This window comes from Pelophylax lessonae (assembly GCF_965119305.1).
Source record: "Pelophylax lessonae genome assembly, chromosome: 2".
Lineage (NCBI taxonomy): Eukaryota > Metazoa > Chordata > Amphibia > Anura > Ranidae > Pelophylax > Pelophylax lessonae.
The window spans coordinates 91,818,643-91,835,115 of record NC_138769.1 but is presented as its reverse complement, the minus strand read 5'-3'; positions in this window follow the sequence as shown (position 1 = coordinate 91,835,115).

The window sequence follows — 16,473 nt, the reverse complement described above, 5'->3', positions numbered from 1 at the left end:
CAAGCATGGTGATGGGAGTGTCATGGTCTGGGGCTGCACGAGTGCTGCCGGCACTAGGGAGCTACAGTTCATTGAGGGAACCATGAATGCCATCATGTACTGTGACATACTGAAGCAGAGCATGATCCCCTCTGGGTCACAGGGCAGTATTCCAACATGATAATGACCCCAGACACACCTCCAAGACGACTACTGTCTTGCTAAAGAAGCTGAGGGTAAAGGTGATGGGCTGGCCAAGCATGTCTCCAGACCTAAACCCTTTTGAGCATCTGTGGGACATCCTCAAACGGAAGGTGGAGGAGCGCAAGGCCTCTAACATCCACCAGCTCTGTAATGTCATCATGGAGGAGTGGAAGAGGACCCCAGTGGCAACCTGTGAAGCTCTGGTGAACTCCATGGCCAAGAAGGTTAAGGCAGTGCTGGAAAATTATGGTGGCCACACAAAATATTGACACTTTGGGCCCAATTTGGACATTATAACTTAAGGGTGTACTCACTTTTGTTGCCAGCAGTTTAGACATTATTGGCTGTGTGTTTAGTTATTTGGAGGGGACAGCAAATTTACACTGTTATACAAGCTGTACACTCACTACTTTACATTTACAAAAATGCGAGGGGTGTACTCTTTTGTGAGATACTGTATGTATGTATATATATATATATATATATATATATATATATATATATATATATATATATATAGCACCCTCCTAGGTAGGTGCTAGGAAAAGCATATTTGTGGCCCCGTCTGCTTATCAGGAGGGCCTGATCTATTAGTTTAGCCTGTCACATGTTTCCAGGTGTGATTCACTGGGTCTGAGGCAGTATCCCCACTGCAGCCAATGAGGGAGCTCATTGGACAGTGGAGGAAACCCAGCCAGTGGCACACTCTGTTTTATGTCAGTTCCAGTGGGGAGGCATTTCTGCAATGCATCCTGGGATTGCACATAGGTAGGAAGGGAGCATGTGACAGTGTCTTTTGGTGGGAGCATCAGTCCCAGGAGGAGGTGACGGCTGTCTCTCTTCCTGCTGAAGTGTGAAGGTGGTTCGGGCAGTCGGCATAGGGGCCAGAGGTTGAGCTGGGCTGCAGAGGATCCAGAGTGTGATGACAGAGTGGAGCTGCTGGGCTCTGGAAAAACAGTGTTGTGACTTAAGATCTTCCCAGGGGTCTGCCTAGGAAAGGGGACCACTTCAGAGAGGTCAAGGGGGATCCAGTAACCAGCTAACCAGCAGAGTACAGTAAAGGGGGTGCCAAGTACTAAAGCTTGGGGATTAAAGGGGGTTTCAGGAAGTGCCCTGAAGTGTTCAGCGATACAGATTACACTACAAGTTAGCCACTCTAGGAAAGAGTACCTCAAAGGACTTTTCCACAGTCAGAGGTGAAGTCATAGTAAGCGGCCTAGCCGTGACCAGCATCAGACAGCGCTAATCAGCGTCAGTAAGTGTTAACCAGCATCAAGCAGCATTTTTGTAGAGCCCTTGTCTATTTGTGCATAGTTCAGTTGTTGGAGTATCCCACTCATCCCTTCTCCTATCCAAGTTCTCAAATAAACATAAAAACCCAAAGAAACTGGACTGGTTCTTGTCTGAGGTATTCACACTTGGGAAACATGCTTTAAGGTACTACTGTTGCTAGCGGTAACCCAGGGGGACTCACACTCAGCAGCTCCCTTGGGAGTAGTGCTATATATATATATATATATATATATATATATATATATATATATATATGCCCAGCATTTTACCCGCTTCTATCCGGCCATTTATGTACATGGTCCAGGCAAAGACGTTATCAATGCAGGTGTATGCATCCATACATCCTCCCCACAGATAAGCACAGTCATTGCTGTGTGCCTCAGACACAGTGGATTACATGATCGGTTACAAGATCAATGAAATTGGTCTTGTATCATGTGATCATTGTGTCCAATCACAGCAATCACAAATGTAAACAAAGAAAAGTAAAAGGAAGCATCCGCTCTCTCTCCTGCCACAGAGATCGAGAGGAGAGAGCCATTGTGAGTATAATCAGAGTCTGTCATGCAGATGTAATTGCACACACCAGTTCCAGCCAGCTTTCACTGTCCCTGATCACTAGCCCACCAGTATAGTGTGAATAAACAGTGCAGCCGGTTACCTGTCCCACCTATCCTAGTGTCATCAGTGCAGCCAAGAACAGTGTACCTTATCGTTACCAACACCAGTCAGTGTCCCCAGACTAGTGCCACCGGCCTGTGTCCCTGATTGCCGTGATGCCAGACCAGCATACACCAGCACCAATGTCCTGATCACCATCATACCAGTGTCAACAGAACCAATGTCCCTAAATTGCAGTGACCCCAGACCAGTTTACACCAGCACCAGTGTCCCGATCACTGCCACACCAGTGCCAGAGTCAACAGAGTTAGTGAAGCAATAAATACTGATCTGATCGGTAGCTACACCAGTGTCAGCAGAGCCATTATAGCCAGCAATATTGTCCTGATCACCAGCCACACCAGTGCCAGTGTCAACAAAGCAATTGTCCCTCATTGCAGTGATGCCAGCACCCGTTTCTTGATCTCCACCACACCAGTGCCGGTGTCAAAGCCAGTGCCTCTGATTGCAGTGATACCAGACCAGCATACGCCAGCACCAGTTCCCTGATCACCACCACACCAGTGCCAGTGTCAGAGTCAGTGTCCCTGATTACAGTGATACCAGATCAGTATACATCAGCACCAGTTTCCCTGATCACTGCCACATCAGTGCTAGTGTCAGAGTCAGTGTCCCTGATTACAGTGATACCAGATCAGTATACATCAGCACCAGTTTCCTGATCACTGCCACATCAGTGCCAGTGTCAGAATCAGTGTCCCTGATTGCAGAAATACCAGACCAGTATACGCCACCACCAGTTTTCTGATCACCACCACGCCAGTGTCAGAATCAGTGTCCCTGATTGCAGTAATACCAGACCAGTATACGCCACCACCAGTTTCCTGATCACCACCACACCAGTGCCAGTGTCAGAGTCAGTGTCCCTGATTGCAGTAATACCAGACCAGTATACACCAACACCAATTTACTGATCACTGCCACATCAGTGCCAGCGTAAACATTTTAGACTGGGGTGCTTTGAGATTTTGCATACTTTTAAAGGGTGATGTGACTAAAAAAGGTTGAGAAAGTCTGTTTTACACCAAAACATATGTATAGAATAGAGAATTCTGAAGGACAGAAAAAAAAATAATTGTATGAATAGGTAAGAACAATACATCAGTTCATTATTTTCCTGTGTTCTGTTTTTTTGTAGAACTTTGTATTTTTTTTTTGCCCCCCAGAGTTGACAAGTAACAGATGAAAATCTTTGCCAATCCTCCTGAATAACCCACCACCATCAAAAGGCTGCAAAGGACCTTCTCTGTGGTTGTGAGTTTTCTTAGAGCCACGTGGTTTCCTTTGGTTCTTGTAATGTGAGATGAGCATTTCCTGAGAGAGTCATTAGAGTACCACACAACATGGCTGTGTGCAGGTTTTCAGTGTGCAGTTAATAAGGAGCAGGTGACTGAGCACCTTGAAGCCATCAGCAAGAATTTGAATTAAACCAGCAAGCTCTGTTCAATGTATTCCATTTGACTTTATTACACTGTGGTTCACACACAAACCTTTATATTTACAGGGAAATCTCTAACAAATGTTTGCTGTGAGGGTTTGTTGGTTTCTGCTTCTCGTTAACTTTCCTTCATTACACCATGGACACATGGCTCAACAGAGGAGACGTCACACTGAAACACACTGTTCATGAGTAGAAGTTAGCAGATGATGGTAAAAAATCTGTTTTACTGCATTTCACTAAATCTGATCTAATGCTCTCATAGCCCAAGTTCTAACCAACTGATAAACTACTGCTAAAGCTGAATTTCTTTTACTTTTGCATAGTTACATTGGTCAAACTTGGAAGCAAGCATGCTTATTTTATTCCTGACTGATCCCTCTGGAAGCTGAGAATCCCTATAGTAGTCATCGCTACCACAGTGATCCTCGCTGCCTTCCAGATTACGCGCCAAATGGTTGCCATGCTGTGAGGGCCTCAGGGGGGCCCTCCATCAGCATGGACACCATTCAGAGAGCATCTTGTATTTTTCTCAATTAATAAAATGCATTTACTGAGTGGATGGGGTAGAGATCATGATTTCACAGCCCCACGTCTTCACCTCGTCCAATAAGACAACCCTTTGAATACAGTGAGAAAATGCAAAGCGTTCTCTCAATGGTACCCATGCCAAATGGGCAATTTCCAGTGCCCAATATGTGGCAGGGCAACTGCTCTGAATAGGATCTCTAGGATAGTGAGAATCAATAAAAAAAAAAAAAAAAAGTACCTGGATTTCAGCTTTAAAGAGAATGACGGGGCAAAAAAATAATCAGTGCATCTCTCAACAATGCATGCACATTTCCCAATGTTTTTTTTCCCATTTAAAGAGGAAGTAAACCCTCCTCTGCAACTTTTACCTATAGGTAAGCCTATTATAAGCCTTACCTATAGGTATTGTAAATATCTCCTAAACATGTACCGTTTAGGAGATATTTACCTTATATGCAGCCAGTGACATCACTGGCGCATGCGCTCTGAAGGAACAGCCGCTGGTGCCGTTCCTTCAGAGCCCTGTGCCGTGACCGTCGGCTCCCGCGCGCGAGCGCGGGAGTGATGTCACCACGGCTCCGGCCAATCAGATGGCCGGATGCTGCGATCCCGGAAGACGAGCGACTGAACATGTCGCCCGTCATAGAGGTAAGCGGGCTGCACGGCGGGGGCTCGTTCTAAGGTAAGTATTACATAATGAGCTAGTATGCCATGCATACTAGCTCATTATGTGTTTCTCTTTCAAGTTAAAAAAACAAATGTTTGAGTTTACAACCTCTTTAATGTGCTGCATGTACAGATTAATAACTGTTTTGCCAGAAAGCCTATTCCTAACTTCCTGTTTGAGCTGACAGCATGGTACTTGCGTTGCTCTGGAATCTCAAACAGCATTGTCAACCTTGTCTGTTGGATTGCAGAACTCTACCTATCCCCCAACTCTCTCTATACCTCTCTACATGCATACATATTGTACATACTGCCTTAACTTCTTTGTGTAGGGAAAGGGATTTTAGGAGATGTATTTTTGGTGGTGCACCTGCATCAATAGCAATTGACCATCCTGCAAGAAGTTTACAAGCCTGTGATGATATCATGGGGACTAAAAAAAATGTTTTTTTTCTACAGGAACTAGGTAAATAAAAATAAAAAATGCTGAGACATATTCTATTGGGGAATAAAATGGTTTGAGAATAAATTTGTATCATAAAATGTAATACCAGAAGCCAGGGCAAAAATGCACAAGAAAAACCCAGATAGTATAGTAATTTCTTAAAATCAACAATAATATTAGAGCACCTTATAAACTGACATTAGATGGTACTAACACAGCATATAAGAAAGCCTATCACCTCTGGTGGGTTCATTGGATGTTGAGATGGCAGCGGTGGAGAAGTTTTATAGGCATCACTTTGCCTAATACACAAAACAACACACTCTTCTAACAAAACCTCCAATATGATAATCAGTGGCTTTGTTGATAAACAAAACCAATAATAAAGTCACATTGATTTGTTGATTAACAAAGGTCCAAAGGGTTAGCGTAAGGGTTCCTACCTATGTTCCTTAGTATCTAATATGATGTTCCCAGATAATAAAATACTATTTAATGGAAGAAGAACAGTAGTTGAAAGAACCTTCTCTTTTATTTCATCTTCCCAATGACCCACTGGAGCATGCAAACAAAAAATTGGGACAAACTACATGGTCATATGAAGTGGCTGCAGATGGGATACGCATGGAACCAATATCCCCATTGGTCAAGCTGCATGGAAGCTTACCTATGAAATTACCTGGAGGTGGTGGGAGCATCTTTGGGTTACACAAGTTACCCCATGTAGATTTGGGACATTCAGTAAATATTATATGCATTACATATTGGCACTTCGACCTCTAATCATATACATGTTGTGACCTTTATTCATTTTATGTAACTGACAACTTAGGGCATTTGTTACATTTTATACCTTTGCAGTATATTCAGCACTTATCATATAGTTATATACATACCATGTGATGTGCATGCGATCTACTGATGTATTTATTGTAAACTATTGTGACCTGCGTCATGCTAGCATGGGACTCAATGTGAATTCCTATTTAGCTGGCTTCTTCAGCTTATACCCTGATCAAGGGGTTGTTTTGTGGTAAAGTTTAAATGCTTTTAATTATGTCTATATGTGCAGTGCACACAGCAATGTGCTCTTTGAGTTGTATGTTTTAAATAAAGTGAAACTGATTAGACTATATTTCTGATACAATATTTTCAGCAATCTAGAATCTTTTTCTTTACAGGGTAATTTTGGTGGTGTGACTTTGTAATGACTCCCAGTTCTGCTCATCCCTAGTGCTTAATGGAACTGCTAAATGGCAATCCTGTAAGGGTACAGTGTAGCTCCCACTATGGTTCTTGGGGTTTTTATTAAGGTAACTAAAAAAAAACATCAATAAATGCTAATTTAAGGTAGCTATTTTTTTTTTTTTTTGCTGTATTCTACATGTAATATATCAAAAAATTGGATACATTTTAGTTGATTGAGATGAAAAGGTTTATAGTGACTACTTTAGAAGCTTTGCCATTTAACTACGTGAACTCACAGTCTCACACTTATAGCTACATGAAACTTTCATCCCATGCTACCAGAGCTGCTGGAATGTTATCTATTTAGTTAATTACAGACAGAGCTTCAAGTATTGAACATTTCCTGTTACCAAGCTCTCTTATCCCGTATCATGTGGGTGAGGAATTGAATCTGCAATAAACACTCGTCATCAAACACAAAAAAAGCCTTTCTGGACCTAATGATCCTAACTGATACAGATGGAGACCTTGAGGCAGGGGGTTACAGGAAACCTTTAGGCATCAACAATTTGTTAAACGTTGAATGACACAGAAAACAATGTTTCCAAATCTGCCCCCCAGATGAACATGAAGGAGAATGACAGAATTAAAATATATACTAGAGTATATACTTAAAGTATACTAGAAATGAAAAATTGGTGGGACGAGAGGGCAACATACAGAATTGTTTTTGTTCAATTTATAGTTTTACAATATAGCAATGAAGGGGGGGTTGACAACAGGTGGGTCTGAGTTTCCAAAGGGGGTTCATATAGAACTGGGAAGTTCACATTAAACAATGAAGATTCTTTAAAACATTTCTTGAAAGTGTCCCTTTTTTTAAAAACCTGCAACGACTGTAATGAGTTATTAGTACAAAATAGTTCAACATTTTATTTAAAGGCTTAAATCGCCTTTCTGACCATGTTTCATTTACAGTCATATATAGGATATAACCTGAAACATGGTCACTTTCCCCAAACCTTTCCCCCTCACACCGCCCTCCCATCACGAGCCGCTTCTCACTGCAGCATCCGGTGGATATTTGTATTTAGTGAGGCTGTAGGTGGCTCCATCCATACAGCTGCAACATCCATTCACAAGGTATCTGTGAATGCAAAGACTGCAAGTCCCATTTGCCATCATTGCCACCAGGGACTCACAAGAGAGGAGTGACATTACGGAAGGGATGAGTATGGATTTAAAATCCGTGTGGGTAGAACTCCATAGGGAAAGAGAAAAGGGAAAAGTAATTGTGGGGGTTTGCTATAGGCCACCTAAACAAGGGGAGGAGGTAGAGCTGGAACTTTTAGCACTATTGGGTAAAGTGGCAAAACTGGGATCAGTCATCATATTGGGGGACTTCGATTATCCCGACATTGACTGGGTAGAGGGGACTACACACTCACAGAAGGCCCATCTATTCATGGAAACCTTACAGGATAATTACATGTCACAGTTGGTGGATTCTCCGACTAGAGAAAACGCAGTCCTGGATCTATTGATCACTAATGACCCAGACCTAATCTCGGAGGTTGGAGTCCAGGACTACCTGGGCTCTAGCGACCACAGGATGATCACATTTAGTGTAAATAATGTAGCGCTATTTAGATCACTCTTGGCGGCTACTGGGGTATGATGACGCCACCTGTGTAGTATTTAGGAGCAGAGTATATAATCTGTGTGATCAGGACAGGATTTATAGTAAGTGCCAGTGCCTCCACTCAATCAGGGCTTGTGATTAGCAAGTGAAATCCCAATTGAGAAAACATATCCATATAGACAGTAATCCACACAGCAGAGTGTTTAAATGTCTATGTATTGAAGAAATAACATTCAGTGAGCCATACAGCATAAGATATTCTCCTCAGGAACATGAAATCATCAGCAGTGTCTCTGTGTGTCTCAGTGAGGGGATGTTACAACACTTACAAGTCTGTTCTCCAGCAGGAACATGTCTGTCTCCTCATGTCTCTCCTCTTCACAGTCTTACCCATCAAACCTTGCTCTGCCCTTTTTGATGACCTCATCCTTCTTGCAGAGATAAAGAGCACACCGTTGCCATATTGAAAAAGGGCAAAACAAACACTGCATAACAGGAATACGCATTTGAAAGATGGGCAAAGAAATTATCACATCACTACATTCTCCCCCTGCTGAAAATCCTTCCGACCCGGCAAGGATATACACATAAAATAACAACAAAAATTAACATCGTTGTCGCCTTCTGCAGACCACTTCTCCAGAAGCAATCTATTACAGAGCTTAGCTGCAAAGAAAGTATGGTTAGTAACAAATAGGCATCATGCTAACCAGTCTAGAATGAGCTGCAATCATGTCCGTCAGAACATGAGGTTGTACATAGTTCTGCACAGCATAGCAGGGTCTTCCCAAAGTGTCATAAGTAAACACCGGTGGAGGACGTCGAACACGATCTCCTCTCCTCAACCCCTCAGGCATAAATCCAGAGAACTCTGGGACAGCATTAGTGGGGAAACTTGGTGCTCCAACCATGCCTGGAACTGTAGGCACAACATTTTGGGCTGTTGGTTCAAAAGCCGGAGTAGCTGGGTTCAAACCTCCCCTCTGAGGAAGGCCCCCATCAGTACTAGGTGAAGGAACCTGTGCAGGAGACTCTAGTGGAGGTGTAAACCAGTCACTGTCATCACTCTGGTCTCCACTGTTGGCACAGGGCACATCATTAGAATCTGTAGCAATGTCAGATTGTGGCTCCTCATCAACAGTAGCAACTTGTGGTACCGGAAGCAAATGATTCCTATGCCAGGCTTTGATCCGACCCTCGGGTCCTCGAATCCTGTATACTGGAATCCTAGGCAGTTTTTCTACAACTTCAAACAACTCATTTCTCCAGCGATCAGCTAACTTATGTTTGGCTGAGGGTCCCAAATTGCGGAGAAACACTTTATCACCAAGTTGTAAGTCTTTGTAACGAACTTTGGAATCAAAACGCCTTTTATTGGCAGCATTTAATTTTGCAGCATTTTCCTCAGCCATCTGATAGGCCTCTTTCAAACTCTGCTTAAGTCGTGCCACATACTGATAGTGATTCCTCTGTTCCATTCCATCAGTAGACACGCCCAACTGAATGTCAATAGGGAGACGGGCTTCTCTCCCAAACATAAGAAAATAAGGAGAAAAGCCAGTGGATTCATGTCTGGTGCAATTGTAGGCATGTACCATAGCTCCCACATGTCGGCTCCAGGTCTGCTTAGCACCATTAGGGAGGGTACCCAACATGTTCAACAAGGTACGATTGAAACGTTCAGGGAGAGCATCACCCTCTGGATGATAAGGGGTGGTGCGGCTCTTGTTGATGTTAAGCAATGTTAACAGCTCTTTAATTAGGCGACTTTCAAAGTCCCGCCCCTGGTCAGAGTGAAGTCGATTTGGCAATCCATAGTGAACAAAAAACTTCTCCCACAGCACTTTGGCTACAGTTACTGCTTTCTGATCTTTAGTGGGATAGGCTTGAGCATAGCGAGTATAGTGATCAGTCACAATCAAAATATTTCCCACACCACTGCTGTCATTGTCAATAGACAAAAAGTCCATGCACACTAAATCCATGGGACCAGAACTTTTCAAGTGTTCCATAGGAGCAGCTCGAGTAGGCAGAGTTTTCCGTTGCAGACATCTCACACAACGGCGGCAATAGTCCACAACAGCTTCCCTCATCCGTGGCCAAAAGAATCGGTCTTGGATTAATCCATAGGTTTTTTCAACCCCTAGATGCCCATGTTGATCATGCAAACTTCTCAAAACAGAGTTTCTATAGACTTGAGGGAGCACTAGCTGTCTCCTTCCAGGATGATCATGAAATAAATGTACCCTGTATAAAAGTCCATCAATTATTTTGAGCTTCTCCCATTCCTTAAGATAGTAGGTACTCTGCTCAGGTAGGTATTTTCTCATGTAGGTAGGATCTTTCCGGAAAACAGACTCTCTGACATGTCTGATTATTGGATCTCTTTTTTGTAGAAGGATCATGTCTTTCTTTTGCAGCTGGATGTTTTCTGGCACCCCTAAGGCAGTGGGGCAGCAATACATGTTTGGAATACACTCTTCACCAGCTCCCAGGGAATCAATAGCTCGTAGGTCAGAGAAAACAATATTGTCTCCTTGTACAGCAGCTGTAGCACAATAGGCAGCCACAATAGGCCCAGGTACTTCCTCCCAGTCACTTTCTTCCAAGTTCATGGGTAATCCAGGGCGCCTAGAAAGAGCATCAGCCCCAATATTCTTGGGACCCGGCTTGTACTTGAGAGTGAATTGATAATTAGACAACGCAGCAAGCCACCTATGACCAGTGGCATCTAGCTTAGCTGTAGTCAAAACATAAGTGAGGGGGTTGTTGTCGGTTCTCACCTCAAACTGAGTTCCATACAAGTAGTCATGCAGTTTTTCAACAATAGCCCACTTCAGGGCAAGAAATTCCAGTTTATGAACAGGATAATTCTTTTCTGCTGGGCTTAGACTGCGACTGATATAAGCAACAGGCCTTAGTCCTCCTGGGTACTCTTGATGTAAGACTCCTCCCAATCCATCATAGCTGGCATCCACATGCAGAATGTATGGCTTTTGTGGGTCTGCATAAGCCAACACTGGTGCTTCTGTAAGACTTTTCTTAAGCTGTAGAAAAGCTTCCTCACAAGCAGAAGTCCATCTCTCACTGAAATGGGTTTTGCGGTTTGTGTCCATGCCAGGGGTTTCTTTGAGCAAGTCATTAAGAGGCCGAGCAGTCTTGGAATAGCCCCTAATGAATCGACGATAATAGCCACAAAATCCCAAGAAGGACCTCAGTTCTGTCAGATTTGTGGGACGGGGCCAGGTAACCACAGCCTCCACCTTAGCAGGATCAGTTGCTACCCCTTCTGCAGATACGATGTGACCCACAAAGTTTACTGAAGAACGAGCAAACTTACATTTGTCCAGTGAAAGTTTCAGACCTTCCTTCCTCAAACGATCTAACACTTTAAACAGTCTCTGGTCATGCTCCTCCAGAGTGGAGCCAAAGACAATTATGTCATCAAGGTAGACGATACATTGAGTGGGGCAAAGGTCTCCCAGGGTCCGATCCATTAGACGTTGAAAGGTTGCAGGTGCACCACTAATGCCCTGAGGCATGCGAACAAACTGGAAAAACCCCAGGGGGCAAATAAAAGCCGTCTTTTCTTGATCTTCATCACTCATTGGGACCTGGTAATAACCAGATCTTAAGTCCATTACTGTGAACCATTTACTGCCTTGCAGGGCATCAAGAGCTTCCTCAATGCGAGGTAGCGTGTATTGATCTGGGACTGTTCGCCGATTTAGAGTCCTGTAGTCAACACATATTCGCACTCCACCATTTTTCTTTCTGACTATCACTATTGGGGATGCATACGGGCTTTTAGACTCAGCAATGATGTTTTCATCTTTCATTTTGTGCAAGCACTCTCGAACATCATCCAGATCTTTAAGAGGTATGCGCCTGGATCTTTCTCTAAATGGGGTGCTATCTGTTAGGCGAATACTGTGCTGAATACTTTTTGCACACCCAACATCCATGTCATCGGTAGAGAAAACATCATTGTATTCCATTAGCTGCTCTCCTAGTGCTTGTCGGTGCTCTGCAGGACTATCAGCATCATTCATGTGAAAGTCTAATTTGGTTTCCTTCTCCTTGACTTTAGCAGTGTAGGAGCTAATGGTTTCCGCTGGGTAACAATAGGCTACCTCTTTCCAGGCTGGTATTATAACTGGGTGTGTGGTAATGTTCCGGACAGTAACAACATCCATTCTTGGACATTTTACACGATAGTCTTTCCTTTCTGGTACTATCTCCCAGCCATTCTTTGCAGCCTCTTTTGTATCAGTCTCTAGCAAAAAGAAACTACCATTTGCACTTGGTGAAATTTCCACATAAACCCGCAACACTCTCACTCCCCCTGCTGGAAGCTCTATGGGACGCCATGGATTTCCCACACACCCTCCAGGAAGATCAGGAGCAAAAGTTTGGCAGATATTTTGAAGTTCTGGAGCAACAGGCAGTGAAGGTAGGGGAGTTCCTCGTTGGGGCTGAAGAAACCGAATGAAAGCAGCCTCAACAGCTTCAACATTGGAACCCACAATCATAGGAGCATACTCATTACCCCCAGGTGGAGGGCTCACATAAGCAATAACTTTAAGTGGGGGATCCTCCTCAGCTATCACGCCAGGAATGCGAAGCTCAACTTCTAGGCAACCATCCATAAAAACAGGATTTTCTCCCACACCATAAACAGGCAAAGTGTCCACGGGTTGCAAAGGGAGGTGGTTTAAGTGTTGCTGATAGAAGGGCCTGTATATGATTGTCAGCTGAGAACCAGTATCAAACAGAGCAGTAGTGGGTATATCATTAACAAACAAATTGAAAGTACATCTGCGGCCTACCCCAGGTAGCTTGGTAAACGTTTGTTTTCTTGATCTTCCATGTTTTCTTTGGTACATATGTCCAGCTTTACTGTGAATTTCAGAACTGTCAGCAAGCAGTGGACACTGACGAACTGTGTGGCCTGCTTGTCCACAGCGGAAACATTTAATGTGGAAGAGAGGCTTATCACTGGAGGTTTTATCAGCAGATAGAGCTCTAGGCTGTGGGAGTCTACTCACTTCTTTGTTCTTAGCAACAGTCTCATTTGTGGGCTCCACCCCAGCATTCTGTTTAACTTTGCTCTTGGAAGGGGTACTAAAACTAATATAAGACTCCTGTCTCTTTACTTCAGTCATAATTTCAGTGAAAGTAAAGTTCCTCTGTCTCAAAACCACTCTTAGAACTGGTGATATTGGGTGATGTGGCAGTAACCCCTTTATTATTTGAGCAGTCCTTAATCTGTCAACATCTGTAGGAGAGATGACCTTGTCAGTGAGCAATCTCCCCAGTAGTACTTCTAGCCTCCTCACAAACACAGAAACATCCTCTCCCTCTTTATGCTTTGTCTGTTTAAAATCAGCAAGCATCTGATCAGGGTCACGGTGCAGTCCATAAGCATCTGTCAAAATATCAATATATTCTTGAGCACTGGTACTCACATGAGTCTCCTTGTAAGCTCTGATGATAATGGATGCTGGTGGTCTTAAACTTTCCATGATGCGCTGTTTTTTCTTTTCCTCTGAGCAGGTCCATTCCTCTATCACTTGCTGTGCAAAATCTCTCCACACCTCAAAGCTTTCTTCTCCAACAGGGACAGGTAGCAATCCTGAAAAAGCCTTTAATTTGCGATAAGAATCAGCATGTAAATTCTGGGCAATGACTTCAGTGACTTTTAGCAGAAGATGCTCAATATCTGTTTCCTGCTTAACAGCCGCAGCAGACAACATTACAGTTTCTCCTGATGCAGCAGTTGTATTCAATGGTTCACACTTATCAGGCAGTGCTGGTAACTTCCGCCTTACTGGAGGTGAACTTACTGGAAATACTACAGCACAACCAATTTCTTCAGCCCCTTTCGGATATATACAAAAGGGCCCTTTAACTGGATTTAAATCCACCTCACTGAGACAGAGATAATGGGTATACAGTTCATAACTCTCATCTTCCTCTCTTTTATCCACAGGAGCGGCATACTGCAAGGTTTCATTTGCTTTTAGCGCCTCCTGCAGTTTGTGGATACTCACACGAATAGGTACATATGAAATAGCAAATGTCCTTTTAGGTGGCAGTCCCTCTTCCAGGGCCCACTGCCTCACAGCTTCTGTAGATAACAATGACATGGTCGTTCCTTAATGTCCTGATCCAAGATTTGTATCTCAGCAGTGCCTCCAAATGTAGCGCTATTTAGATCACTCTTGGCGGCTACTGGGGTATGATGACGCCACCTGTGTAGTATTTAGGAGCAGAGTATATAATCTGTGTGATCAGGACAGGATTTATAGTAAGTGCCAGTGCCTCCACTCAATCAGGGCTTGTGATTAGCAAGTGAAATCCCAATTGAGAAAACATATCCATATAGACAGTAATCCACACAGCAGAGTGTTTAAATGTCTATGTATTGAAGAAATAACATTCAGTGAGCCATACAGCATAAGATATTCTCCTCAGGAACATGAAATCATCAGCAGTGTCTCTGTGTGTCTCAGTGAGGGGATGTTACAACACTTACAAGTCTGTTCTCCAGCAGGAACATGTCTGTCTCCTCATGTCTCTCCTCTTCACAGTCTTACCCATCAAACCTTGCTCTGCCCTTTTTGATGACCTCATCCTTCTTGCAGAGATAAAGAGCACACCGTTGCCATATTGAAAAAGGGCAAAACAAACACTGCATAACAGGAATACGCATTTGAAAGATGGGCAAAGAAATTATCACATCACTACAATAACAATATAACACGGCAAGTGGGGAACATAAGAACCCTAAACTTCAGAAGGGCAAACTTTCCAAAATTATACTCCTTGATGGAAAGGGTAAACTGGGACCAAACCCTGGGATCCCTGACCACAGAGGAAAAATGGGAATGCTTTAGGAACATATTAAGCAAATGCATCTTGCAGTGCATTCCTATGGGAAATACATTTAGAAGAGATAAAGCCAAACCTGGCTGGCTAAACCGTAGCGTTAAAAAACTTATTAGGGGAAAAAAATTGGCCTTCAAGAAATATAAATCAGAGGGCACAGAATCGGCTTTCGATCAATACAAGGAGGCAAATAAGAAAAGTAAACACGAAATCAAGATGGCTAAAATAAACTTTGAGAGACAAATAGCGGAGGATAGTAAAAAAAACCCAAAGAAATTCTTTAAATATATCAACAGCAAAAAAACTAGGGCAGAGCATATTGCACACATAATCAACGATGATGGGAGGATGGTTACAGAGGACACTGAAAAAGCAACCGTGCTGAATGCTTTTTTCTCGTCAGTCTTTACACAGGAAACGGAGGGGTACACTGACCATGACTGTATGGTTAGTAGTAATACACAGGACTTGCCACTATGGCTGACAGAGGGTGAAATCAGGGATAGGCTGGATAAACTTAACACAGACAAATCACCAGGCCCGGATGGCGTACATCCGAGAGTACTCAAGGAACTCAGTATGGTTATATCTAGACCATTGTTCCTGATCTTTGCTGACAGTATTAGGACAGGAGATGTACCAGGGGAGTGGAGGAAAGCAAACGTGATTCCGATATTCAAAAAGAGTCAGAGGCATATACCGGGAAATTATAGGCCTGTCAGTTTGACATCACTAGTATGTAAACTTCTGGAGGGGATGATAAGGGACTATATCGTAGAGTTTGCTAAAGACAACAAAATCATCAGCAGTAACCAGCACGGGTTTACAAATGGGCGTTCTTGTCAAACCAATCTCCTAACATTCTACGAGGAGGTGAGCTGTGAGCTAGATAGGGGCAGACCAGTGGATGTGGTGTTCTTAGATTTCGCTAAGGCGTTTGATACAGTTCCCCATAAGCACTTAATTTATAAAATCAGGTCTGCAGGTACCAAAACTGGGATCAGTCATCATATTGGGGGACTTCGATTATCCCGACATTGACTGGGTAGAGGGGACTACACACTCACAGAAGGCCCATCTATTCATGGAAACCTTACAGGATAATTACATGTCACAGTTGGTGGATTCTCCGACTAGAGAAAACGCAGTCCTGGATCTATTGATCACTAATGACCCAGACCTAATCTCGGAGGTTGGAGTCCAGGACTACCTGGGCTCTAGCGACCACAGGATAATCACATTTAGTGTAAATAACAATATAACACGGCAAGTGGGGAACATAAGAACCCTAAACTTCAGAAGGGCAAACTTTCCAAAATTATACTCCTTGATGGAAAGGGTAAACAGGGCACAGAATCGGCTTTCGATCAATACAAGGAGGCAAATAAGAAAAGTAAACACGAAATCAAGATGGCTAAAATAAACTTTGAGAGACAAATAGCGGAGGATAGTAAAAAAAACCCAAAGAAATTCTTTAAATATATCAACAGCAAAAAAACTAGGGCAGAGCATATT